Source organism: Pleurodeles waltl, chromosome 1_2, assembly GCF_031143425.1.
Source record: "Pleurodeles waltl isolate 20211129_DDA chromosome 1_2, aPleWal1.hap1.20221129, whole genome shotgun sequence".
In the NCBI taxonomy this organism is placed as follows: domain Eukaryota; kingdom Metazoa; phylum Chordata; class Amphibia; order Caudata; family Salamandridae; genus Pleurodeles; species Pleurodeles waltl.
The window spans coordinates 75,729,412-75,754,839 of NC_090437.1; the positions used below are offsets into that span (position 1 = coordinate 75,729,412).

General features: G+C 42.6%; 1 protein-coding gene across 4 annotated transcripts in view; it reads left to right on the forward strand.

The window, feature by feature from the left end:
- The window catches only part of TDRD7 (tudor domain containing 7), a 779,147-nt gene that overhangs the window by 16,871 nt on the left and 736,848 nt on the right, over positions 1–25,428 (forward strand). Inside the window, exon 2 of one of the 4 annotated variants that reach the window (XM_069236519.1) lies at positions 8,554–8,699. The exons of 2 other annotated variants lie outside the window; for them this stretch is intronic. The gene's annotated coding sequence lies outside the window, so the exon portion shown is untranslated. Of the gene's footprint in view, positions 1–8,553; positions 8,700–25,428 lie in introns of those variants that run through there. One more of the 4 variants, XM_069236514.1, reaches the window with a different exon arrangement.

Sequence of the window (25,428 nt, forward strand, 5' to 3'; positions counted from 1 at the left end):
GATTGAATGTGCACGTAAGGCAAATGAACGGTGTTTGCCATGAGTGCCCCACTTCAAAGCAGCTCCATCTCGTAGTCCAATGCCTGTGGCCGCTCGAACAGAGGTATTTGACATTTGTTCGCTCGGGATGAGGTGGAGGTGAGCCTGGGGTGGGGGGGGGTGCAGGCGATATAACCATTTGACTAGGCTTCCCCACTAATTTACTGCTAAGTGCGGATTGCCTGGTGTCTGGCACATGATAATCCTGTTCCCACTGATGAACGACTGCAGGGAGTAATTTGTATTTAAAAGATAAATATAATTGTTTAGTAGGAGAACAGACCGGGCCTTTTGTAGAATAATTTCCACATTGGACATTGACCAGTTTATCTGATGTTGTTGAAAGTAATTTGTTGGTTAAAAAAAGAAAAAAAAGCAATCTAACCCCTTTTATTGAATGTTTCAAAGATAAACAGTATCCAGATTGCCTGTGATGTTGAAGTTATACAGGTTCTTTTGAGAGGCACTGGGGTGGTCGTTAAAGTCACTGTCCCCAAAGGCAAACGGTTCACTGTTTTCACCAGGACTTCACATTTTGAACTGAGGTTGCGATCAGCTGCAACAGAGGATATGGAGACTGCATGATTAACATCAGAGTGGGTGCTATTGCGAAGAGTGGATTTTATTGTCGGGCTGCTTGAAGAGGGCAACCCAGCCACCTCGTTTTTGGTTGTTGAGAGAATTACGGCCTCTGCGTCTTCAAGGAGCAAGAATTTAAGAGCGTTCATTGAGATTTTCTAAAACATCATAGCTTTGGGAGAGATGAGGCAGTGAGTGTCCTGGAACCTTTCAGTTTATGTATGCTTGAGTGATGGGGGCAGTTCATGTTGTCGTCTCCTGAGTTTAGGGAGGCTCTAGTTTTCCCAGATCACATGGTTCAACTATTAGTATTAGAGGCAATAGAGAAGCTCCTCGAGGGTGGCAAAGAAAGGACAGTTAGAGGGTGCAGCGTGAAGGAATGGGTGGGAATAATGTACCTGTTCATGTAGTCACAAAACATTGTCACTTAGCCTAGGCAGCAAGGAAAGTAAAAGTTGCTAGTGTGCGCCTTATGCTGGGAGGCCTGGGTTAGTGCTTCACTTCCCTCCAACTTGTCTGTTCCACTGTATTGCTGGGCAGTGAAAAATGCCAGAAATGACAAATGAAAAGTCTGGTGCTGTACGTTGTGTTACAGGCGCTGTTGCTGCACTAACACTAGTACATCCTCTGGAGGTGCAAGGGTCTTGTGTGTCTCCCACAAACCTGTCACACTCAAGAGATCTACAGTGATCTTGAGTTTGCAATCAGTGAAGTTTCCTGGCAAGGGAGAGGCCTACTTGCGGTGGCAAGATACAGAAAAAATCCAGGATAGTAGGGCCTGATGACAGCCGCCGCCGCCACACACAACTTCCGTACGGCTTCATGGATGAGCTTCCTCCCTCTGAACAACTCCAGGAGCTCCCTAGCTGCAGATTGCTACAATAACAGCACACTCCAGGTGTCGGGGTCACCAAGCAATCCTCAGGCATCAGGGGGAGCGTCGGGAAAGTCGCTGGGGCTGTGCGGATGGAAACCCAACTGATTTAACAGATGGTGCAGGTAGGGCAGGACACGATGGGGCAAACCGCACCGGGACCTTGTCCGGCAGCTTCTACCCCCCCCTTCGCCTGCAGCGTTGGCGCTGCTGTCAGGCTACACTCCAGCATGATCCTTCACTCTTCTTCACTGCTTATCAAACAGTCAGGGATTTGTAAAGCGCACTACTCACCCATGAGGGTCTCAAGGCGGTTAGGAGGGGAGGCGGGGAGGAGGGCAAAGGTGGGGTTGGGGGGTGCTGCTACTGCTCGAACAGCCAGGTTTTGAGAAGTTTCCTGAAGGTAAGGAGGTGTTTGGCCTGGAGCAGGTGAGTGGGAAGAGTGTTCCGTGTTTTGGCGGCAAGGTGCAGGAATGATCTACCTCCGGTTGTAGTTCTGTGGATGCGTGGGACGGTTGCGAGTACGAGGTCGGAGGAGTGGAGATGCCAGGTCAGGGTGTAGAAGGAGAAGTCGTCTGTCGAGGTATTCTGGTCCAGTGTTGTGCAATGATTTGTGAGCGTTGGTGAGGAGTTTGAAGGCGATTCTCTTGTTGACTGGGAGCCAGTGCAGGTTTTTCAGGTGGCATGTGATGTGGCAGTGGCGAGGGATGTCCAGGATGAGGAGTTCTGGATGCGTTGCAGCCTCTTCTGGAGTTTGCCCGTGGTTCCTGTATAGAGGGCATTGCCGTAGTCCAACTTGCTGCTTACGAGGGCTTGGGTGACTGTTCTTCTGGTTTCAGTGGGCATCCATTAGTAGATCTTTCAGAGCATGCGGAGGGTGTTGAAGCAGAAGGAGGAGATGGTGTTGACTTGCAGGGCCATGGATAGTGAGGAGTCCAAGATGAATCCTAGGTTGCGTGCGTGGTCAGTGGGAGTCGAAGCGGGTCCTAGAGTGGCAGGCCACCAGGAGTCATCCCATGCGGAGGGGTTGGGGCTGAAGATGAGGACTTCCGTCTTGTCAGAATTGAGTTTGAGACAGCTGCTCTTCATCCATTTGGCGATGGCCTTAATTCCTTCGTGGAGGTAGGTCTTGGCGGAGTCCTTGGTGAGGGAGAGGATTAGCTGGGTGTCATTGGCGTATGAGATGATGTTGAGGTTGTGGGATCGGGCGATGTTAGCGAGCGGGGCCATGTAGATGTTGAAGACGGTCGGGCTGAGGGACGAACCCTGGGGTTCTCCTCCTCTCCCTCTGGCCTCCTCCTGGCTAAGTGGGAGGGTGCTGGGGTAAGCAAGACAAGGGCGGGAGTAATGACCAAGGCAAGCCACTGGCCCAGAGGTAGGCAAGAATGAGGCACGCAACAAACCGTCGAAGCAGAGTCCCTTAAGGCCACAGGGCCACAAAGCTCTCAGACAGTGTCAAGCAGGATCTGGCATCACACAGTGCATTTTTTGAGAACTGTTGCTGGGTTGCATCTGCTTAGAACAGCATTGTCCCAGAGGGCTGGATCCATGCCACATTTTCAAGATATCCAACTGAAATAGTTTTACAAATAGTGCTCTAAATGCCTCCTCTATTTATTCATCAGAAATATGGTGTAGATTCGCCATAATTGGTTTACATTAGACGCATGCTTTCGAAGAAGGGTTGATTTTGGTGAGAATTTGCATTATGTCATTGAGGAGTGAAAGCTTGAAAGTTGATCATTTGGTTAATGAGCATGGGCAGTATTCTAGGAAGAGGGTATTTCCCTATTTCGTCTTGATAGTGTCACGTATATTGGACAAAAAGCAAGCCGTTGTGGAAGCAAAGTCCTTAAAATAATGTATATGTGGGAGACTGTGAGTGGATGCAGCAAATACTCCATTGTGGAAAAAGGTTTTCAGCAGTTGACTTCCGAGGTAGCTTTTTGCATGTCGCTAACAGCGACTTTCGCTGTTTGCGACGTGCAAAAAGCACATTGCGATGCACAAACCCAGTTTTGCGATTCGGTAACCTGGTTACCGAATCGCAAAACAGGTTTGCGATTTGCAATTAGGAAGGGGTGTTCCCTTCCTAATTGCGACTCGCAGTGCAATGTAGGATTGTTTTGCGAACGCGGGCGCAAACCAATCGCAGTTTGCACCCATTTCAAATGGGTGCTAACACTTTCACAAAAGGGGACCCCTTCCCCCATTGTGAATGTCACTGTAAACATTTTTTCACAGCAGGCAGCGGACCACTGCCTGCTCTGAAAAAATGAAATGAAAACGTTTCATTTTTCGTTTTTGTAATGCATCTCGTTTTCCTTTAAGCAGCAGGCCACCATCCCTGTGAGGCCGTCATTCGCAAGGGGGTGGCAAATTGCGACCCACCTCATGATTATTCATGAGGTGTGCATTTGCGAAGCCCTTGCGAATCACAGATGGTGTCAGGGACACCATCCTACATTCGGATTTGCGACTCGCAATTTGCGGGTCGCAAATATGAACCTACCTACATGTGGCCCCAAATTCTTAAAGAAAGTCACAAAAGTTCACCCATGGTATATGTCGTACCCCTATAAAATATTTGTGAACTGTATTTTAGCATGGGTAAATACGCATGTGTAGATTTTCTCATGTGAAAATCTATTGAGCATTTGCAAGTTCATTTTCCCTCCAGCCACTTTCTTCCTAACCCTAGCAGAAGTTCTAATTCTGCCATTGTCAGGAGTAAATGTCCAACCTTTCTTAATATGGGAAAATATTAGAGAGAAGCTGGTGAAAATCTTTAAAACATGCAGGTTAGTAGGTTTGCAGACTCAAAGGCATTCCAGCCTTGGAACTATTGCTTACTGCTTCCTCCAGCCCCGGTATGCAGATCTGCAGAAAGGTGGAAAAATAAGGAAATTGCTACAGTAGGGATTGAAACTGCAAGTATTCAAGCCCTACTATGGTAGTAGCCCTGGCATAATCAGAGAGGCTATTATAAGAGGTCTTACATAATGAGATTGCTGCCATAATTTGGCGCCACACTACATGGCACCAAAGGGACAAGTAGATCTTTTTACAGGACAAGTAGATTTGAGAAGCAGCCTGTCCCGTGGACAAGTAGATATTTTAATAAATTCCACACCGCTGGACTCATTTACATAAGCCTGGCTTTGAATATGTAATAAATATTTGAATTTCTGTTTCCAAGATTTAATGTGTAACCCAATGGTGTGTACTGTCAATTGATTTCAAAGTGTTGATTTGACTCTCTTTATGCCTCAGAACTTGTAAAAAGTTCAGTCTGAACTAGTGATGCAACATGGTAAAGAGGGATTAAATGGTTTCAGAGCCTTGCTGCTACCCAGTTGAGACTTAATCCAAGTAAAGGCTTCAGAACGTGCCCCAACCCAAATAAACTAGGAACTTTTTCTGAGAAGATTACTGATGGATCTTAGTTTGGATGCATACTCCGGAATTAACTAAGAGTAGAACTAACACAGCCCTAGAAGTGCCTTGACACCACACTTTTCAACAAGAGAAGGGGCTTTTACAATGGACTTAATCAATACCGGCATAGGGGTTGATGCCATCTTTTGAAATCTGTCCCAAGTATTCTACCTCACTGCAAAATAATAGACATTTCTCTCTTTTGAGTGAACACCATACTTCCTGACAATCTTGAGAACCTTTTCTAGAATGGTGTTGTGTATGACATCTTTAGCAAAAGTCACCATATCATATTGCACCTCCTTTAACATGTCACACATGATTGTTTAGAATACTGATGCCACCAAAGCAAGACAGAACAACATACAGCAATACTAGAATGTACCTATAGGGGAGATAAAGGCTGTGAAATGTCTTGACTCTGGTTGCAAAACTACTTGGTGACATGCAGAGGTAAGTTAAAGTTTTGGGAAAAAAAGACTTGCTTCTACAGTGTAGGGGAACATGTCATTTATTTGAGGCAATGGATGACAGTCAACCTACATTTTTTTCAGTGATCTCAAATCAACACACATACTTAGTTGCCCACTAGGTTTACGTGCAACGACTAATGAGGACAACCATGATGTTGACTCAATTGGTTCAGTGATCCCTTGCTCACACTACGTTTTGAGATCTGCCTCAGGAGCATCTCTTAAACTGAACGGTACTCCACATAAGTTGTGCCTGACCGAGACAGCTCCTTCCTTCACCTTGATCTTGTGTTTAAATCCATTGATACTACCCAGGGTGTCAGCAAAATCTTCAGGAAACTTACGGCTCCAGTCCTCTGTAACATAGTCACATTCCACGACCAGAACTTGTTCCTTGTGACCAGGTCTGAGAACCATCCCAAATAGGCCCTGGTGAAACCACCCTAGAAAATTTAGACCCTTTATGGCCACATAGATTTTACCTTCTATCTTCCGTCCTTTAAATTTAATTATATCCTCCAAGTACCCTAGGAGCTCAATCTTAAGCCCATCATAGGACACAAATGAGTGATAAGGGAAAAATAGACTTCAGTCTTCCCATGTGTTCATGAATAACTTCTGGGTGATAATGGGGATCCTTGCTCCTGAATCACTAAATATTTTAATGTTTTATCACCTACATAAATGTCCACAATGGGATCAACATAGGATGCAGAATCATCTGAAACAGGACCACTCTTCCTATGGCTGTGAGTGTTACCAGAACATGAGTCATTGTTACCAACTCTGAGTACCAAATCATTCAAACCTTCAATGTCAGACCCCAAGTCGTCATCACAACCTGACTCTTGTCACAGACGCCACAGATCAAAGTGCATTATTGTTTCTCCTCTGGCAGACCTTAGCAAAATGCCCTACTTTCTTACAATAATTGCAAGTGACATTTGTAGCTGGACTGAAATGCATGATAGTTGGTGGTGCTTCCATTTTAGCAGGCTAACCTTTGTAACTGTTATTTTTCATGTGAAAGTCAGTCATTTTCAGAGAAACTTACCAGACCTAACTATATTCACTGACTCCAGTTCCCTTCTCAATTTCCTTTACTGAGATTTGCAAAATCTCAATACTCTTTGCAGTCTTGAAGACTTCATCCAAGGATGTATTTTACAAGGATAATATTTTTTTATTGATCTGCTTGCCCTTGCACTGGCAAACAAACTGATCACTAATCAACTGATCTGTGAACTCCGCTAACAGACACTCTTGAGGCTAGTCTGCACAGAGATATAATTTAAGTGTTCATGTCTTCCTCTAGCCTGTGTTTACACGTAAAAAACCTTTGTCTTTAAACAACTCAGTTTAGTAGTTTAATCAAATCTCATTTGGAGATTTTTGACAGTATCCTGGTACTTGTCAAGCACATCATCTTCATCTAACACCAATTCAGGCAAATGTTTGAATGTGGATATCCCTTCAAACCCTCGACAGTGTAATAATAGACATTGTTTTCTTTCGACTTTAAACTTGGATGTCTCGATTGCACCTAAATCTGTTTCAATGCATCAAACCAAACTGACCATCTGACCAGTGGATCTATAGGCAAATTGAAATTATGGAAGAGGAGCAACTGACTGCATTTCGTTGACAATATATATTCTGGTTAAATTTCTAAACAAATACTATTGCTATTGATAAATATATCACAGAGTGCCTAAATTTCAGTGACAAATGATAAACAAAACTATGCACAGATGAGTTTTTTTTTTAACCTCGGAGTGCTCCACTGGCTTCCCGTCCAGCAGAGATGTCTCTTTAAGCTCCTCACCCACACCTAGAGGTCCCTCCACAATGCAGGTCCCTCTTATCTCAACAACTGCTTTCACTTCCACAAGAGAACTCTGCTCCTTCTCCCTCGCCCTGGTTCAAGTCCCCTTCATCTGACGCAGTCGTTCCGGAGGACGATCTTTCTCCTACATCGCACCCAAGGCCTGGAACGACATACCCCTTCACTTACGAACCTGCCTTTCTTTGCAAGAGTTCAGGAAACAACTCAAGACCTGGCTGTTCAACCAAGACCCCCCAGCAGCTGCCTGCCCTGCCCCTACAGCGCCTGGAGACCCCCTAGTGGGTGAAAAGCTGTGCTATATAAGAATCGATTGATTGCTTTTAAAAACTAAGAAACATTGATCACAAAATCTTAACCATTAAAAAGTTCAATAATGCTATTAATTGCAGTATAAGTAGATAACTGACACAGGTAAATATTCTAGTCACTGTGATAATGAAATGTTCAGTATGTATGCCTGTCACTGGGGTTATGTTCTGTAAAGAGCCTGACGTGACAAGCAATAACTTATAAAGTGTGTTCGTCACTGATGACATGCTCTTTACATGACAAGCCATTATTAGCAAGATCCAAAGTGTGCTTGTTACTGTAAATAGAATGCACAATAAATAAGGATTACATCACCTTCTGTGCTATAATGAGTGATACTGCCCTCAACACTTATAGCACGCATCCTGCATGGCTGCCAAAACGATGGAGGAATATTAAGCACTCTGAAATTTGCAGTGGCTAAATGGCGTATACTTGTTAGGAGAGTCATCCACTGCTAAACACAACAGGCTCTCTTAAAATGGCAGCATCTTTCTGTGATTGCTGCACGGTTCCTCATCAGTATATTCAACAAGGACCACCCAATATGCCCATGGAACATGGGTAAAGAACAATCAGTACATAACAAGTCCCACAGCTTAATTGAAACCAGAGTTATCATTCAAAAGGTCTGTTGGCTCTGAATTTAACTTATTCTTGGTTACACTTTCAACTGAATTGCAATTACATTCATGTATGTCTATTTCTTATTCAATAATAAACCATTCTGAAACAATAATCAGCTATAAGTGCTGGACAACCAACTCAATTGTTCATCATGTGATATGAATCCTAGAAGCAAGGAGTGAGTTCAGGGAGGCGTACTAAGGACCCACAGCAGTCAGAATTGCAAAAATGATGCACTGTTTTTTCTTTATGGACCCGCTCCTGAGCTTGAAGTTATACGATATGATCATTCAGATTAAATTCTGACTGCACATTCATGTGGGTGAACCAATCTGGGGTCTTATATTTTGTTTTTACATCTATTACAGATAGGAGACCGGGACATCATGGTGGTGTGTGAGGTGGATGACTGTGTCCTGAAGAGACCCCTTTATTGGTGTGGGGCCGGAACGCCAACATAAATCCCCTATATGGTTGAGGACTACGTTTTGATGTATGAGGTATTAGCTTTGATGTAAGGCTACCCTAAAGAACTTTTGGGAAATGTACACTGTGCTACAGTTTTTGTAATGTTTTGTTTGTATCCTGTTCTATTTTGTGAGCACTGCATAATCCACACCTTTTCACTATTTCACACTTGGTGTTTTAATGCTTATGTATTATTTTATGAACAAAAAATATATACATCAACAATTGAATTTGTTGTCTTGTACTTTTATCTGATTATTGTTATAATTGGTTTGTTCAGTCTGGTTTGTTATTATTAAACAAGGAACAAACCTACATGAATGTAAGTGCAATTCAGTTGAGAGTGTAAACAGGAACAAGTTCAATTTAGAGCCCGCAGACATTTGGATGATAGCTCTGGTTTCAAATAAGCTGGTCCTCATCTGAGCCTGTACAGCAGACATGAATACTTTTAACATGACGGTAACAGTTTGGCGTTACTGCTCTGTTGGAACACTGCACCTGTGCAGCAAGACACTAGCCCTGGGATGAAGAGAAGCAATGAATCCCTGTGGACGGTTAAAGAAGGTGAATGCGCTAGTGTGTAATAGTCAGCTCCCATAGTCTGTAAGAACGCTAGCCAGAACGTTTCCCCAGTGTGCTCTCCTACATCAACAAAAGCGTCATGGAGGCTAAAATTAAAGGCTGGCAAGCTCTTTCCATAGCGTGCGCCCTGCAGAGGTTAATAGTGAGTGTAGTAGCTCCGCGCTAGTCATAAAGTAGTAAATCACCTCGGTGCAAGTTCATATATGTACAGTACTTGCATTGGTGACAAGACACAACATCGAAGCAGGCTAAACAGTCCTACTTGAGTGAGGAGTCCTCCTTTAAACAGCTGAAATCCATATTAGCTCTGGTAATAAATTGTTGTTGTAGTAAGGAGCTACAGACACAATAAGTAATTTGTAGGAATTATTTTAATTTAACATAAATAATGTGAGATGCCTCAGCAGTGCACATTGGTACTCTCTCTTTCCACAGTGTCTCCAGCCCAACTGTCCAATTCAAATACAAACATTCTTATTAAGGACCCGAAGAGTAGAACAATCTACTGCAAGCATTGAGGTTCAGATGCAAAACGGAATAAAACAGAATGCTCGGACAACAAACTCTTTTGATCTTTGCTGCCTGTGACTGGCATTTGCCACAGAAAGTTTTTCGGAAAAGAAAGGGAAAGTAAACGCAGTTTAGGAAGCCGGTAAGCAACAAACAGACGGTATTTGGTTGAAATTCAGACTGCACGTTTAGTGGGTGTGCACACTGATCATCCACAGTGTCTGCTTTGATACTGGTAGGAACACAATGAGCGTGTTCCAGAGAAATGAGTCATAAAAATGTGTGGTTCCTGTTTTGAAGCACTTGTATCTCACTAAGGCGAGTGAAAATCTTTATTGGGAGGTCGAACTTAGGCATTCAGTTGCCCCTAGACAGCACAGAAGCATAGAGCAGTTCATACTTTACAGCATTTTTAATACATGGTCTTGTCCTCTGACATGGAGTGGAGCAACAAGCATGACCCATTGTCAATGGACTACTGCCTCCATCATTGGTTTAGGACACAGAGCATTGATGACAGTGTATAGTATTTTGTAAATCCATAGCTGTGACCAGGCTTTTTTATCTTTCACTAGAATTGAGGCATGTAGGTCAACTTATGTAAAGTTCAGCTTCTGAGCTCTTTCACGACTCCTGGCACTAACCTCCCAAGTGTATATTGTGCATGGTTCTGTGTGTGTGTCTAGGCAGCGTAGTTCATACATGGTGTGTGAGTGAGCCAGAGTAATGAACCCGTGTGGGATCCATTTTGGATACCCAGACCTGGCCTCTTGCACAACATCTATGTGAGGTTCCCAGACACTGAAAGTTTTTGGTTGACATTCCTGAACCTGGAGGGAGGAGACCTAGCCACTGAAGTAAGGGGATTGAAGTCAAGGCTCATTTAGAAATTGTTAGTCCCCATGCTTGACAAGGAGCTCCTAATTAGCCTCCCTGAATACTGTGGTTTGGGGATGGTAGGTGTGAAAGGTGGGACTGCAGATTCCGTTGTGCAACATCAAGGGAAACCTTTAGGTGAGATTCATCCTTTTCTCTCTTCCTGATCACACTTTCCGTTTTGCTGATGACAGCCAGCACACATTGCCACCAGTGGCGTAACAAAGGCCCCTCAGCCCCCCTCCAGGTGGACCCCTCAGCACAGCACCTGCCCTGAGTGAGTCTGGAGAAGGGGGCCTCCATGTTCTTTGCAGGGGGTCCCCAAATTCACAAGAACTTGCAGAAGTGGACCAGGAAATCGTAAAATATTTGTGAACTGTATTTTAGCACGAGCAAATATGCATGTGTATATTTGCTCATGAGAAAATCTGTTGAGCATTTACAAGTCCACTTTCCTTCCAACCACTTTTTTCCCAACCCTGGAAGAACCTTTACTTCTTTCATTGTCAGGAGTACATATCCAACCTTTCTCATCATGACAAAAGTTTATAGAAGAGCTGGTGAAAATCCTTAAAACATGCAAGTTAGTAGGTTTGCATCCTCAAAGGCATTCAAGCCCTTGAACTATTGCTTCCTCCAGCCCCAGTATGTAGACCTGCGGAAAGGTGGCAGAAGAAAGAAATTGCTATAGTAGGGATTGAACTTGCAAGTATTCAAACCCTACTATAGTAGTAGCCCTGGCATAATCAGAGAGGCTGTTATCAGAGCTCTTATATAATGGGATTGCTGCCATAATTTGTCGCCGCACTACATGGCACCAAAAGGCCAAGTAGATTTTTTTTTTTTACAGGACAAGTAGTTTAAGAAGCAACCTGTACCATGGACAAGTAGATATTTTATGAAATTCCATATCCCTGTTCAACTAAGACGTTGCACCGGCATAGACCATATAACATAATCAAAATGTTCCATAAAGTTCAGTTCCCGATATGGATGGCACAGACTCCTAAGACTTCTTTCTTAGTAAAACATTTTCCTTTTTCTTTGTATATTTTCCAAAAACATCCTTTTCTTCAAATCGTTTTAGCCAACACGTTTCATCCTCACAGACTTCTTCAGGGCTAAAAACTTACAAATATGTGTATAAATACAAACATATATGTGTGCATTATATTAAAAACACCAAATTTACACACACATTAAAACTTCCCTTCTCATTTGCAAAAAATATAAAATATTCACATATTTGCAGAATTCCAATTCTTCACAACACAGTGCCATTCCCTTTGATCGTTTCCAACAGAATCTCATATTAGTAACCACAATATCACAATTATTTATACCGAAATATGACTGTGCCATAGTATCCAAAAATCATAAACAAATAAACCTATTATTACATGTTAGATACCTCTCCTACCCTATATATGGTGGTTCCCAGTCTTCTTACCCTCATAATTCATTTGGAACATGTTATTCTAAAGAGGCCCTAATGAGTATCCTTATATAAAACATTTCTCTTTATTTTATCTATTATAACTGTTATCAACCAAGTGGAGTAATCTCGTTTGTACTCACCAAACAATATATTATCCATGTACTATAAAAATAGTCCTATTGCTCAATTTCACTCACTTTACACATCATGTAGTATGCTTTCAACCTTTCATGTTCTTAGAAGCAAGGTACAAGGACATACTTGAATCAATTTGATGTAGCGAAATAAATCATTATTATTGAGGAATATTGATGATTCATGTATGCTATTATTCTACTGTAATACAAGTCTGCATTGGTCCATCCAGCGAACATTTCTCATCAATAGATGTTCAATTAATGATCCATACAAGATAAGAACTGTATATTCTAAACACTCGGCATAACATGACAAAATAACTCCATATAAGAAAATATACACTTTTTAATTATTCCTTACGCGATTCTAAAACCTCTGTCTTGGTTTCTTGGTCTGTGGAGGGGAACGAGTAACTTTGACACGCCGCCCGGGACCCTAAGGAGAAAAGTGGGACCGTGGTGACTAATACACCCCTTTTCTTTATGATGTAGATGTTGGATATGGAGGTGATTCATATATCATAGATCCGTTTGAAAAGACATATATTAGAAGTTGGCATTAATGTCTCTCCTTAAACTGAAGCGTATGGACCTTCCCTACCTCGGACTCCTGATGAAGACCCGCCTTATAGCACCGAATTGGCCCTATTGTTGTTACTGGGTCTAAACGTTGACGATAATGTTTTAGCCTGGACTGGTTTATTAAGTCAAGTTGAGGACAATATTCATTAGGGGAATAAGACCAGGAAAAAACGAGTTTGACGTAACTGTATAAATGGTCAACCAACAGGCCTCCTAATTTGAAGTTCTTTTAGATTGGTTGTTTATCTTTCCACTTTTCAATCATGAGCACTTTTCTTTTGCACAAATATGTTTTTGTCCGCTTTTCGGTTTTGATGTGGTAGGAATTTTAGAATCACGTAAGGAATATTTAAAAGTGTATATTTTCTAATATGGAGTAATTTGCGTTTTGTCATGTTGTGCTGCATGTTCAGAATATAGTTCCTTTCCGGTATGGATCATTAATTGAACATCTATCAATGAGAAATGTTCTCCGGATGGACCAATGTAGTCTTGTATTATGATCAACCCAGGTCCTTCGGGTTACTATTGGGTTACCCTGTGTATATGTAAATTATTCTACTGTAAGCAGCTAGTTTCAAAGAAACACGTCAACATGTTCACAATATGATCAATATCTTTTATCGTACCTTCAACAACATCACAAATCCAAGCAGACGTTCTTCACAACTTTAGTATGTTTTCATTGTCATATAAGTTCTCCATTTGTACCCATTGATCGACAATCGGATAAGCTTATCAGTGCCATTTTTAACACCTGGGACACTGGTATTCAAAACCATTTGATCGTGTGGGACAATGTTACCGTAGATTAGTAATCCTGTCTGCCTTGATTTGTTATTTTCTTATCACAAAGACCAAGTAACACCACTCCCACTTATTAATCACCTGATTTTGTAACCATTACAAAGCATGAATACACAGACTACAGGATAAAGATCCACAAATAACAAGCATTGAGATCTTATGAACAAAGTAATGAATAGCAAGAAGAAAATAGATCAACCATTCCAAATAAATCGCTTATCCTTACAAAATACCCATGTGTGCTTATGACGCCACCATCCTTTATAAACGTGGCATTCAATACAACCAACTTAAGCATAAACATTGCCTAGTTCTTAGCTGCCACCCCCAGCCTTGATTAAAGTTACTGCATATGAGGGAAGTTCGGAAAACACTTTGGGCCTGATTACAACTTTGGAGGAGGGTGTTAATACGTCCCAAATGAGACGGATATACCACCCGCCGTATTAAGAGTCCATTATATCCTGTGGAACTCATAATACGGTGGGCAGGATATCCGTCACATTTGGGATGGATTAACACCCTCCTCCAAAGTTGTAATCAGGCCCTTAGTCTTCTAATATGTCTATAATACATTTCCAGCCTTGCATCTAAGGTCTCAAATGCTTTCACGCTGACATCGGGCATCCCGTCATGACAAAATCAATAGAGAAATCCAAGTGTTCATACGTCCATCTTTATATCAAAGGTATGATTACTAGCACCTGTTGGGCCAGCGCAAATCTCATTCAAACTCCCAGCCGATATCCCGGCCATGATGAAAGGATAGATAATGTCCGCACCACTTCAAGCCCATATGTCATTTTCTCAGTTTTTGAATGTCTGTACATTTTACGGCATGATGTGCCCCCGAGGTATACATATGGAAACTATCTTATTATTATTGTTGATTGTAAGCAGACGACCCAATTCCATCTCATACCACATCCAGCCAGTGTATTGTATTGTATTGTATTGTAATCGTATTTATATAGCGCTTACTACCCCTGACGAGGCGTCGAAGCGCTTTTCGATGAGTAGCACGCTACTCCGGTACCCAACAAGAATTAGTGATGGATTAGTATAATTTAATAATGAGTACAGTTTTAGTATTATTATGAGTTAATTTGAGTTGCGGATATGAGAGTTTGTTAGTTAGATTGACTGGAGTAATGGAGGGGTGGAGGAGGAAAGAAATCCAGAAGTGTTAATTGGGAGTTTATCCTTCATTTACTCAATCCAAAGGCTTGGGATGAATAAAAGGGGGGCGGAGGGGAAAGAGGATGTGGAAGGGTTAGGGAGAGCATAGTAGCAGGGTGAGATGAATGCAGGAGAATTTAGTAGGGTTGTGTGGGAGGTCACAGAGGTAGAGTGAGGTTTGGTGAGTTAGATGTGGAGGTGGAGGGAAGAGCTTAGGCAGAGACATTTAGGAGATGAAAGTGGTCGAAGGGATTTGGGATGAGTCAGAGTGAGAATGGAGGATAGTTTGATAGAGACATGACATAAGAGTGATGAGTAGATAAGTGTGATAAAAAGAGAGCAGAAATTCATAGGTATCTAGTATAACAACCCTGAAAAACCAGGAGCCATGCAATGATCCACAAACATGCCAGGCACAGAAACAACATATACACATATATATATATATTTATACACACACACACATGAATACACACACATGAATACACACACATATGCACATACAATACATAATTAGAATCATGGGTAAAAAATACTTAGTCAGACAGGTTTAAAAGAGTGTGTGTGTATTTTATTGTTATGACAGTAGCAATACATATTTTCCAAAGAAACTATAAATAAATAGAAATATACATATAATCTGTAAAAAATAATTATCCACATAGGCATATGCAGTTCATAGTTGTTTGAAAAAGGTGGTTATGAAGGAAAGAGCCAACTCTTGAGTAGTTTCCTGAAAACAAGAAAGTTATCTGTGGCTCTTATAGTTGGGGGTAATGAATTCCATAGTTTGGCTGCTTGGACGGAGAAGGATGTACCACCTACAGTCTTTTTCTTGTATGGTGGTGTTCTAAGGCGGGGTGCCAGTCTTGAGCGGAGGGTTCTTTGTTGGATGTATTTGGTAATTTTCTTTCTGATAAAAAGCGGTCCTGTTCCATGTATAGCTTTGTGGGTGATACAAAGCAGCTTGAAAGTGCATCTTCTGGCAACGGGTAACCAGTGTAGTGCTCTCAAGGCAGGGGAGATGTGGGCTTGCGGCTTTATATGTAGTAGTAGCCTGGCTGCGGAATTCTGGATACGTTGTAGTTTTTTCATAACAGATGGAGATGATCCATGGTAGAGGCTATTGGCATAATCCAGTTTGGATAATACAAGTGAGATAGTAGCTTGCACCTTGTGTGGAAATCCGAGGTGGGGGAAAATGCGTCGTAAAGTCTTTAAGGTGATGAAGCTTGTGCGTGCTAATTTGTCTACTTGGGCATTCATAGTTAGTTTGGAATCCATGGTGATTCCTAGGTTTTTCACTTCCTTGGATAATTGAGGAGGTGGTCCGAGATCGTCAGACCAGATGCACAGAGGGTCATAATGTTTCCAGTCACCACATATGAGTAATTCAGTTTTGAAAGTATTTAGTTTGAGATGGCTCCAGGTCATCCACTGATCAACGGCTCTGAGGCAACTGAAGGTTTGTGAGTTTTCAATGTTTTTGGGGTCTTCTAATTGAAGTAGTATTTGTGTGTCATCTGCATAGTTGTAGCATGTGAGATGGAAATCATTGATCAGTTCTGATAAAGATATCATGTAGATGTTAAAAAGCAAAGGTGAGATGATTGACCCTTGGGGGACCCCTGTTTTTGTGAGGTAGGGTTCGGATGAGAAGGGGGGTGAGTGGATGATATTTGCTCTTTTTTGGAGATAGGAAGTAATCCAGTCGAGAGCAATCCCTTGTATGCCGGCTTCGTGGAGTCTTTGAGTTAGGGTGTCATGGTCAACCGTATCAAAGGCAGCTGAGAGGTCCAAGAGAAGTAGTGCAGCAACTCCATTTCGGTCAACTGTGTTTTTAAGATCGTCCCAGATTGCCATGAGTGCCGATTCAGTGCTTCTTCCTGGGCGGAATCCAGTTTGGAAGTCTGAAAGTATAGAATTGTCTTCAATGAATTGTGACATCTGGGCGAAGGCTGCTCTTTCTATCAATTTGCCCAGGAAAGGTCCATTTGTGATTGGTCTGTAGTTGTTGGGGTCTTGCGGGTCTAGATTTGTTTTCTTTAATAATGGTTGGTGTGATGCTATGAATAGTAACGAGTTCAGGCTTAGCAAAAATGACATCTAGGATGTGACCAGCGATGTGTGTGGGATTGTGTACAATCTGATGTGGATTCAATGCGAGTAGGCCAGTGGTGATAGCTTTTGGATGGGGCATATTGGGTTTGTCAAACCAAATGTTTAGATCCCCAAGAATGCATAGATTGGAGTATAGTGTAATAAGGTTTGAGACTATGTCAAGAAAGGCATCTGGGAAAGTGGAGTTGTTAGGTGGAGGTCTGTAAAGGAGGAGAAAGTTACAGGTGGAAGTTGGAGTAGGGTGGCATCTGGTAAGGAGGGCTTCACAACCTTGTATGGAGATGTTGTCTGTTTTACTGAGGTTTATTGCCTGTTTGAATATAATAGCTAGTCCACCTCCTCTCTTGCCTATACGCTTTTGTGTGATGGTTTGATAGCCCGGAGGAAGGGCTTCGTGCAATACTGGTGCCATGTCATCTCCCAACCAGGATTCCGTAATGAATAGTAAGTCAGGTTGTGTGTCTGTGAGCAGGTCGTAGATATGGTGCTTGTTTTTTGAAAGTGATCGAGCATTTATGAGCTGGCAGTTTAGATAGGGTGTGTTAGTGGTAGTGTTGTTTTGTTTAGTAGAAGGGTAAGTAGTATAATGTGAGCTTGAAGCAGGAGTGTTGCTAGTTGTGTTAACTGTTTGAGGCTCACAATAGTCTTGCTTTTCAACATAGTGTTCCTCTTCCAGCAGGTAAAGGAGGCATTTTGTTGGGTCTGTGTGTGTGGGTGGTGGACTTGGTGGCTGAGAGAGCCATGAGGAGTGTAGTGTTTTTTGTAGGGTAGTTTTATTATGAAACAAACAAGGGGATGCGAGGTTGCTATGAGTGGCATGTTTTTTATTTTGTTTGTGTTTGTTTAGTGTGGATGGAGTATGGGTTAGGGGTGGTGGAGGAGCATGTGGATCATGATGTAAGGCTCTAAATTGTGCAATGGAGGAGAGGCGAGTGAATGAAGGTTGCTGGGATGGGGTGCTTGTGGTAGGTGTTTGTGAAGAGTGGGGGGGTAGGGGTGGAGATAGGGTGGAATTTGTATCCTTTGTGTAGTCTTGGGGGTGAGAGTGGGTATGATGATGAGTGTAATGTAAGATTGTGTTGCTTTGATGTGCTGATGTTTGTGGTCGGTATTGTTTTTGTGGAATAATGAGAGGGGCTATTGGTGTAGTTGTTTTTGGTGAGGGACTTGTATGTGAGTTAGTGCTGTTAAGTGGAATTTGAGTTTTAGATGGGGTGTTGATGTGTTTTGGAGATGAATGTTCGAGGTGTGTAAGAGGTGATGGGTGTCTGTCAGGGAGATAAGTATTAGTTGAGATGACTGGAAGAGGTAATATGTGTGGTGGAGTGAAATGTGGGGATTGTATGGTTGTGTGTAATTGGTGAGCAGAGGGGAAGAGTGTTTGTAGATGATGTGTTTGAAGGCAGGGTTTGGGCATTGTTATGAAGACAGGCGGTCTGTGTGAAGCGAACAGCGGATAGTGTTTTTGGTTAGTATGAGTAGGGAGTGTGTATCTGGGAGACTGAAACTGAGAGAATTGTATGTTGTAGTTTTGTATTGTGTGGGTGGTGGCAGGTAGTGTTAGTGGGAGGGGACAGAGTAGTGTTTGCTGTGAGAATGAAGGTGTTTGACTGTAGTAGTTATGGGGTGTATGTGTATATGTGTTGTATGTAGGGTATTGTGTTGGGTGGTGGGGCAATGCAATATGTCTGTGGTCAGTTTGTGATGCATGAGTTGGATATCTTTGCAGATAATGTGTTTGCATGTTGAGGGATGTGTTGGGGTAGAAACCACTCCTGGTGGAATGTGAATTGGGCAGCATTTCTGGCCCTAGTCTCTAGTCCCTAGCTGTCCATAACAGGCCCAAACAGGCAACTGCCCTTGTCCTCTTTGCCCTTTGCCTCGACGCCCGGGCTCAGATGCCCTGATTCCTAGCCTTTTATAGCCCTACTGGCCAATAAGAAGCTGGTCCTAACCCTAGCCAATCCGATTTTAAACCCTGATTTAGCCAACTAATGGGAGACCCAGCCATAATCACCAGTCACAGCCCTATTTCCTGACCCCCAATCACAGCCCCAGCCCTAAAACCAACAGCCAATCAGAATCCTAGCCCTATCCACCAATCACAGCCCTAGAACCAACAGCCAATCAGAAATCCTAGCCCTATCCACCAATCACAGCACTAGAACCAACAGCCAATCAGAAATCCTAGCCCTATCCACCAATCACAGCCCTAGAACCAACAGCCAATCAGAAATCCTAGCCCTATCCACCAATCATAACTGCATCCCTGGAGCTAGCAACCAATGAAACACCACCTCCCAAAAAACAATCACAACAGCATATGCAACAACCACGAGGAACCTATATAAGGAGCAAGTTAACTAAAGTCCAGTCCCTGTGGCCTGGGGGGAGGCTACTGCTGCTCTATTCAGTATCTCCTTGGATACAGACAGGCTGAATCCACACTTCCGAGCTAGCAGAGTCTACTTTCCAGGTAAGGGGGAGATTGTTTAAGAGACAAACACTGCAATAGTTCTGGGCGCACACTCTAAAAATCGGGCTTTTTTAAGGCAAAAAAACAGGGGGGCAGACAGCTTTTAAGCACAATTTAGATCACACAAACAGATTAAAAACAGTCTCCTAAAACCCCACTCTGAAAGATGTATGTAGTCTTTTTAATAAGAATAGGGGTGAAAAAAGGGGGGCAGAGGGGGGGAAAAAGGGGGGGAGCCACAAACTAGCAAGGGAATTCCCACAGTCACGGCAAAAACGATTGTTAAACAAACACCACTTTAAAACAGGCCAGGCTGCCTGAAAACACAGAGAGTCCACAGTAATACAAACACTTTTTGAACAATTAATACTATTTAACTAGAAAATATCTTTGGGCTCCTTACCTAGGTCTTTTTGCAATCCTTGAACACTGGGCTGTATCAGGACACTGGGGAGATGCACAGAGGAACACAAAATGGAGGTGCCTCAAAAAAAAAGTGTACTAAAACCACTTTCAAAACACGTTGGCCATCTTTAAATAAACACTAGACTCATTGTTGTTGATTGTAAGCAGATGATCCAATTTCATCTTGTACTGCATCCAGCTGATGTGTACTAAAACCATCTTCAAAACACAGAGTCCATCTTCAAACTCTACACTAATTGTATGGATTTCATATCGTGCCACATCCGGCCAGTTTTTTAATGTATCTGGGTTTCTGGAGACTAGAAGGGCTGCTCTTCAAGTCTCCTGCATTGTTTTCTTTGGTTTAGTCGAAAATATCCCACAATGTGGTGAAGTGCGGTATTCATACCCTCAGCCTTCTGTTTGTCTTATTGAGAAGTACAACCATGTTTGTCAAAACAACTTGTCTCTTCAGTGATAATTTCTATCTGAGCCAGAACGATATCAAGCCACATAGTGATGCCACTGCTCGCATACGGTTCTCCCAGTGACTTTCAGGTCTATGCTATATCGTGAGTCTTAAATACTTAAAGGTATCCAGAGCCAACTGCAATGTACAGTCATTTAGCAAGTAGAGTAATCAATCCTGCCCTGCCTCAAATGATAAACCCAAGATTTGGTCGAGTTAATTTGTAAGCCAGAGAAGCATCCATATCTTTGAACTACCTGATTAAATAAGGCTATTTTGGATCATAGCTTGCTCTTGTATAAGAGTGTGTGGCTTGTATAGCGTGCAATGTGGTGTCTCATGCTATGCCCCAGCGTATCCTCATGTCTCTGGGTTCTCCCTAGATGCCAAGGAAGTGGCTCCATTGTCAATGCAAATAGCAGGAGCATGTGGGGGACAACCCTGCTGTGTGCTTCTCTGAGTCAGCCATTCCTGGGATATACCATGTCCTGTCTCACCTCATGTGCATAGAATAGTTTAATCCAGTGAAGGAAGTGTGCAACAAATTTAATGCGCTCCAGAGACTCACATAAATAGTGTTCCATTCTAATGTATTAAATGCCTTTGCAGTGTCTATTAATGCTGTAGAGAACATAATGTTTGGAAGGCTGTTCATGAAGTGAAATAATCTTTGCATTTGTAGAGGTGTTCCTTTTTAGGAACAAAACCTCTTAAGTCCTGGTTGACTTAGTCTGGTAGAAATTCAGTAGTCTGGTCACTAGTACCTTACCTAAAATGTTGTGATCTGTGTTCAGCAGAGACAGTGGGGGTGTTAGGATGACTTGTTTAAGGTGTCTCAGGATGAGTACACAGCAGGCTCTTAGCTTCCTATGGCCTATGTACATCAAAAAGTTGAGAAAGCAACAGGCCTTCATGCATCGTTTGGCATCTTAACTGCTTTCAGTGACTGCATGGCTCTCTTAATGTGTCCAGGTGTAAGGACGTAATCTAGACTGTTCCTAAAATCTCAGGAGAGGGACAGAAGTCATACCTTATTGAGAAAAGCCACCAGTTCTGAGATGGTCGAAGTAGGAGTAGACAAATACAGCCAAGAATAATACTCCATGACTATCATGATAATGTTGTTCTGTAAGTAGTTGATCTCCCCGATTTACCTGCCTTTATCACAGTAATTAGCTTCCATTCTGACTAGATGAGCAAACATCAGACCTGTTCTATTCCCTTTCACATGTCATCCCCAGCCACGGAATTTCTCTAAGTGCAACGTGTCTTCTTCGCATTTCAGTAAGTCTCCCCTAGCTGAGACATTGTGAACCATCCCTTTACTAAATCAGAGCATGTTATTCCCCAATTCATTCGGCTCTTTCTGCAGGGCAGGTCACTCTGCATACTGTCTTTATACATATATTGTTGACCGCAACCATTAAAAACAGGCCACTCAGCTAGTACATTTACAAAAATGCTGGTTCTGTGGGAGAGGATAGGACAAACACCTTGGAATCTCCCCCTTGAAGGCTTGGTCTTATAAAGCATGTGGTTGCAGGTGTATGAGAGTATGCAGATGGAATGTTTACCCCGCAGCTGCGACAGTGGGAGGAGAGAACGGTTGAATATTGTGGTGTTCTGGCATTCAGCATTAATAGTTGAACAATTTGCGTGTGATAACAAAAGTAATGCATCTAGCCTGGTGTGTAAATCATAAACCTCTATGTAGTACGCATATTCTCTATCTAAGGGGTGAGAGTCTTGCCGTACATCTCCGAAATTCCAATTGTCTCTTCATTCCCAGAATTGTATTGCTGTCACGCCACTGTATGCTCTTGACGGCAACAGGAATGACCATGCCCATTTTGGGTTTGCTGTACAATTAGTCTCCACCCCGTATTGCAGGTACATGTGCTTCCAAAAGCAGTTGTGAAACTAATCTAATAGCAAATTGTATTGACTACATCGGGTGTAAAGACAGTGCAGTGGGTTTACTATGCAGTCTCTCCTTTCCCATGAGATACCTGCCTTCAGGACCACCATTCTGTGTGTGTAAAAAATTGCCACTCCAGCTTTCACTCATATTAGCACTCCCTTGAATATGCAGAGCTTCTTATGTTGAACCCCTGTTCCTTCCAGTGCTTTTGAGAGTTGTGCCTCCACTACCATGGACATGTACATCCTTTTAGAAAGACTGCATCAGCCCCTCCTTTGCTTCAGATAGACATACATTTTCTGCTGCTTAGCTGGATCATCCATACCCCAAACATTCCAGGTCGCTATTGTTTAAGAAACACTTCTTGCCAGTTATTAGAAATTGAGTCTCTAGTTGGCAGAGGTATACACTCTGTCCAAGTAGAAGACACAATCCAAGTCCGGGTAAGTCAGATACACATCCTAAATTAACCTGTGCTCACCCTCCATTAGCTTGGCACGGAGCAGTCAGGATAAACTTAAGAGGCAATATGTAAAGTATTTGTGCTATACTTAATTACAGTAATAGAGTGAAAGACATAACAAAAATATTCAATACCAGGTTAGAAACATAGTTAATATTTATCTGACTAAAACAAGACCAAAATGACAAAAATCCAATGAGTAGAATTCAAGATATGAATGTTTCAAGATTAACTGTGAAAGCAAAGCTTAGAAGTCCATAGCAGTCAAAAGATTACTTGAGGTCGGGAGGGACTGGTGCAAATCCAAAATCCGGGCTGGATGTGATGAAGGGTAGGCTGGCTACAGAACCTACTTTGTCCTAGGGCAGCTGCTGCTTCACCGTTGGAGTAGCGATGCATACATTTTTCTGCCTCACTCGAGGCAATATCCTGCTTTTTGAAGTTTGTAGCTGCAAAATCCACTTCTGTGGCCCAGTGCTGGAGGAGGCACTTGAGGCTAGGGTAGGACTTGCAGATGGCAGAGTCCAGCAACACCAGGAGAGTTGCAAGCAGTCTTTAATGTCCCTGAGACAGCAGAAGAATGGGGGCAAGCCAGCAAGCCCTTGGAGGTTCTTGAGTTAAATGATGCAGAGAGCACGTCCAATCCTTCTCACTGCAGGCAAGAGGCAGCAGCGCAGCGCAGCGCAGCGCAGCAAGTAGCAGAGTGACAGTCCCTCCTACAACAGCAGCAGTAGGCCAACACAGCATTGCCTTTGCAGAGTGGCAGTCCCTGCAAGCAGCAAAGCAGTCTTTCTTCTTTGCAGAGTGTTCTTGGATCCAGTGGAGATCTGATCTGCTGGAGTTTGATGTCCAGTACTTGTAGCCTAAAAGTGCTTTTAATTGGGGGAGACATCAAAGGAGTCCCATGAAGTCCCATTCATCCTAGCCCTGTCAGCCATGATACCTGTGGGGAGTAATCAGTGCTCTGTGTGGAGACAGGACACCACTTTCTGAAATGTGTGTCTGTCCCTCACCTTCTTTCTGTCCAGGAAGACCCATCAGTATGAAGATGAATGCAGATGCAGTTGAGTGTCCTGTGTTTGTCTGTCTGTCTGGATGGAATTCATAAAGTATAGCAGTCATCCAGCCCAAATTTGTAATCTAAAACGGGATAAGGCACACAATGGTTTAAGTCTGAAAATACCAACTTTCTGAAAGTGGCATTTTCAGACTAACAATATAAAATCTGACTTCACCATAAGTTGTGATTTTAAATTGTGAGTCCAGAGACTCCAAACTCAATAGCTCTATCTATTCCCAATTGGAAATTCTGCTAAAAGATGTTTGAAGGTAATCCCAGTGCTAACCTATGGGATCGAAAGTCCTTGCAATAGAAAAAAAAACAAAAAATTAAGAGTGTTTCACTATCTGGGCAAGTTAAACCTAATAGTGCATGTCCAATTGTTTTAGATACATTGCACCCTATCCTGGGGCTAGCTAGGGCTTACCTTAGAAGTGACTTACATGTAACAAAAAGGAAGGTTTGGGCCTGGCAAATGAGTGCACTTGCCAAGTCTAAATGGCACTTTAAACTGCATACACAGGCTCTGCAGTGACAGGCCTAATACTGATTTGAAAGGCTACTATAGTGGGTGACAAAGTTAGTGCTGCATTTATTTTGCAGGCCCTGGGCACATATAGTGCACTTTACTAGGGACTTACAGGTAAATTAAAGATGCCAATCGTGGAGAAGCCAATGTTACCATGTTTCAGAGTGCACCTGCACTGACCCACAATCCTAAGAGTCAGCAAAAATGAAGTAAAACAGGAGAGCTGAACGCAAAAAAATTGGGGAAATCATGCTAAAGATGCCGGGCCTAACACCAGTTTTTTGTGTCTAGCTCTAAGGGTGGGCCGAGTGCATGGTCATATTGGGCAGTGCAACTGATGAATCCTTCTGGAAGTGAAAGAGGTGACCCCACATGCATTCCATCCTCCCAGTAAATCCAGACCACATTTCCACATATTTCCCTGAGCCACCTCTTCTCCGCCGTCTCCCTTGACAGGGTGCTTTGTTTTCCCATCCAGTGGATTCCAGACTTTCTACTACGCCCTAAATTTGTGCATGAAATGTAAAAGAAAAATAGAGAAACAGCAGAACTTAAATATTATAAACATTGTTGCATTGTTATAAGCTACTCTACCAACAAGTTCAAGAAAGTTAGAGTGGATGTTTTTCACTGTTCTATAATACCCTGCTTTTCACCTCTTTGACGTATTACAATAATGTGGGATAGTTAGTGTGCATAGATTTCTGTGGCTCAATAAAGTAATACATAGGGATATATAGTTAGCATGGGTGGCTAGCTTGTAGTGTCACAAGATGCATGGTTAGCAGTCACATGCTTGTCCAACAAAGTTCAAACCAGTCAATAGCATCACCTAAGGTTCTCCAGTTGCACTAGCTGCAGAATCCTCTTGGTCAGAGTTCAGATCTATAGTGCACCTCAGAGCCATGCTGCACTGTGATGAATTGTGCTTCATTTCTGTCAGTTGGGCGCTTGGCATAGTTTTGCCTTTCTCCGACTGTGTTTTTACAGATCTTCTGTTCCTCTCTCAACGCTGTCTGTTCCTTGGTTGACCATTACTATAGGGTGTCCAGATACTCATTGTCATTCTGTGGTACTTTTCTCTCTGGCATAGTCTTGTGGGAAAAATAGCAAAATTTATTGAGGTCCAGAGCACAGAGCTTTCTGTTCACCACCAAGAGTACATAAGTGTATAGTCAGGGTAGATATACATAATGATATTTTGATAGTGTGTAAGA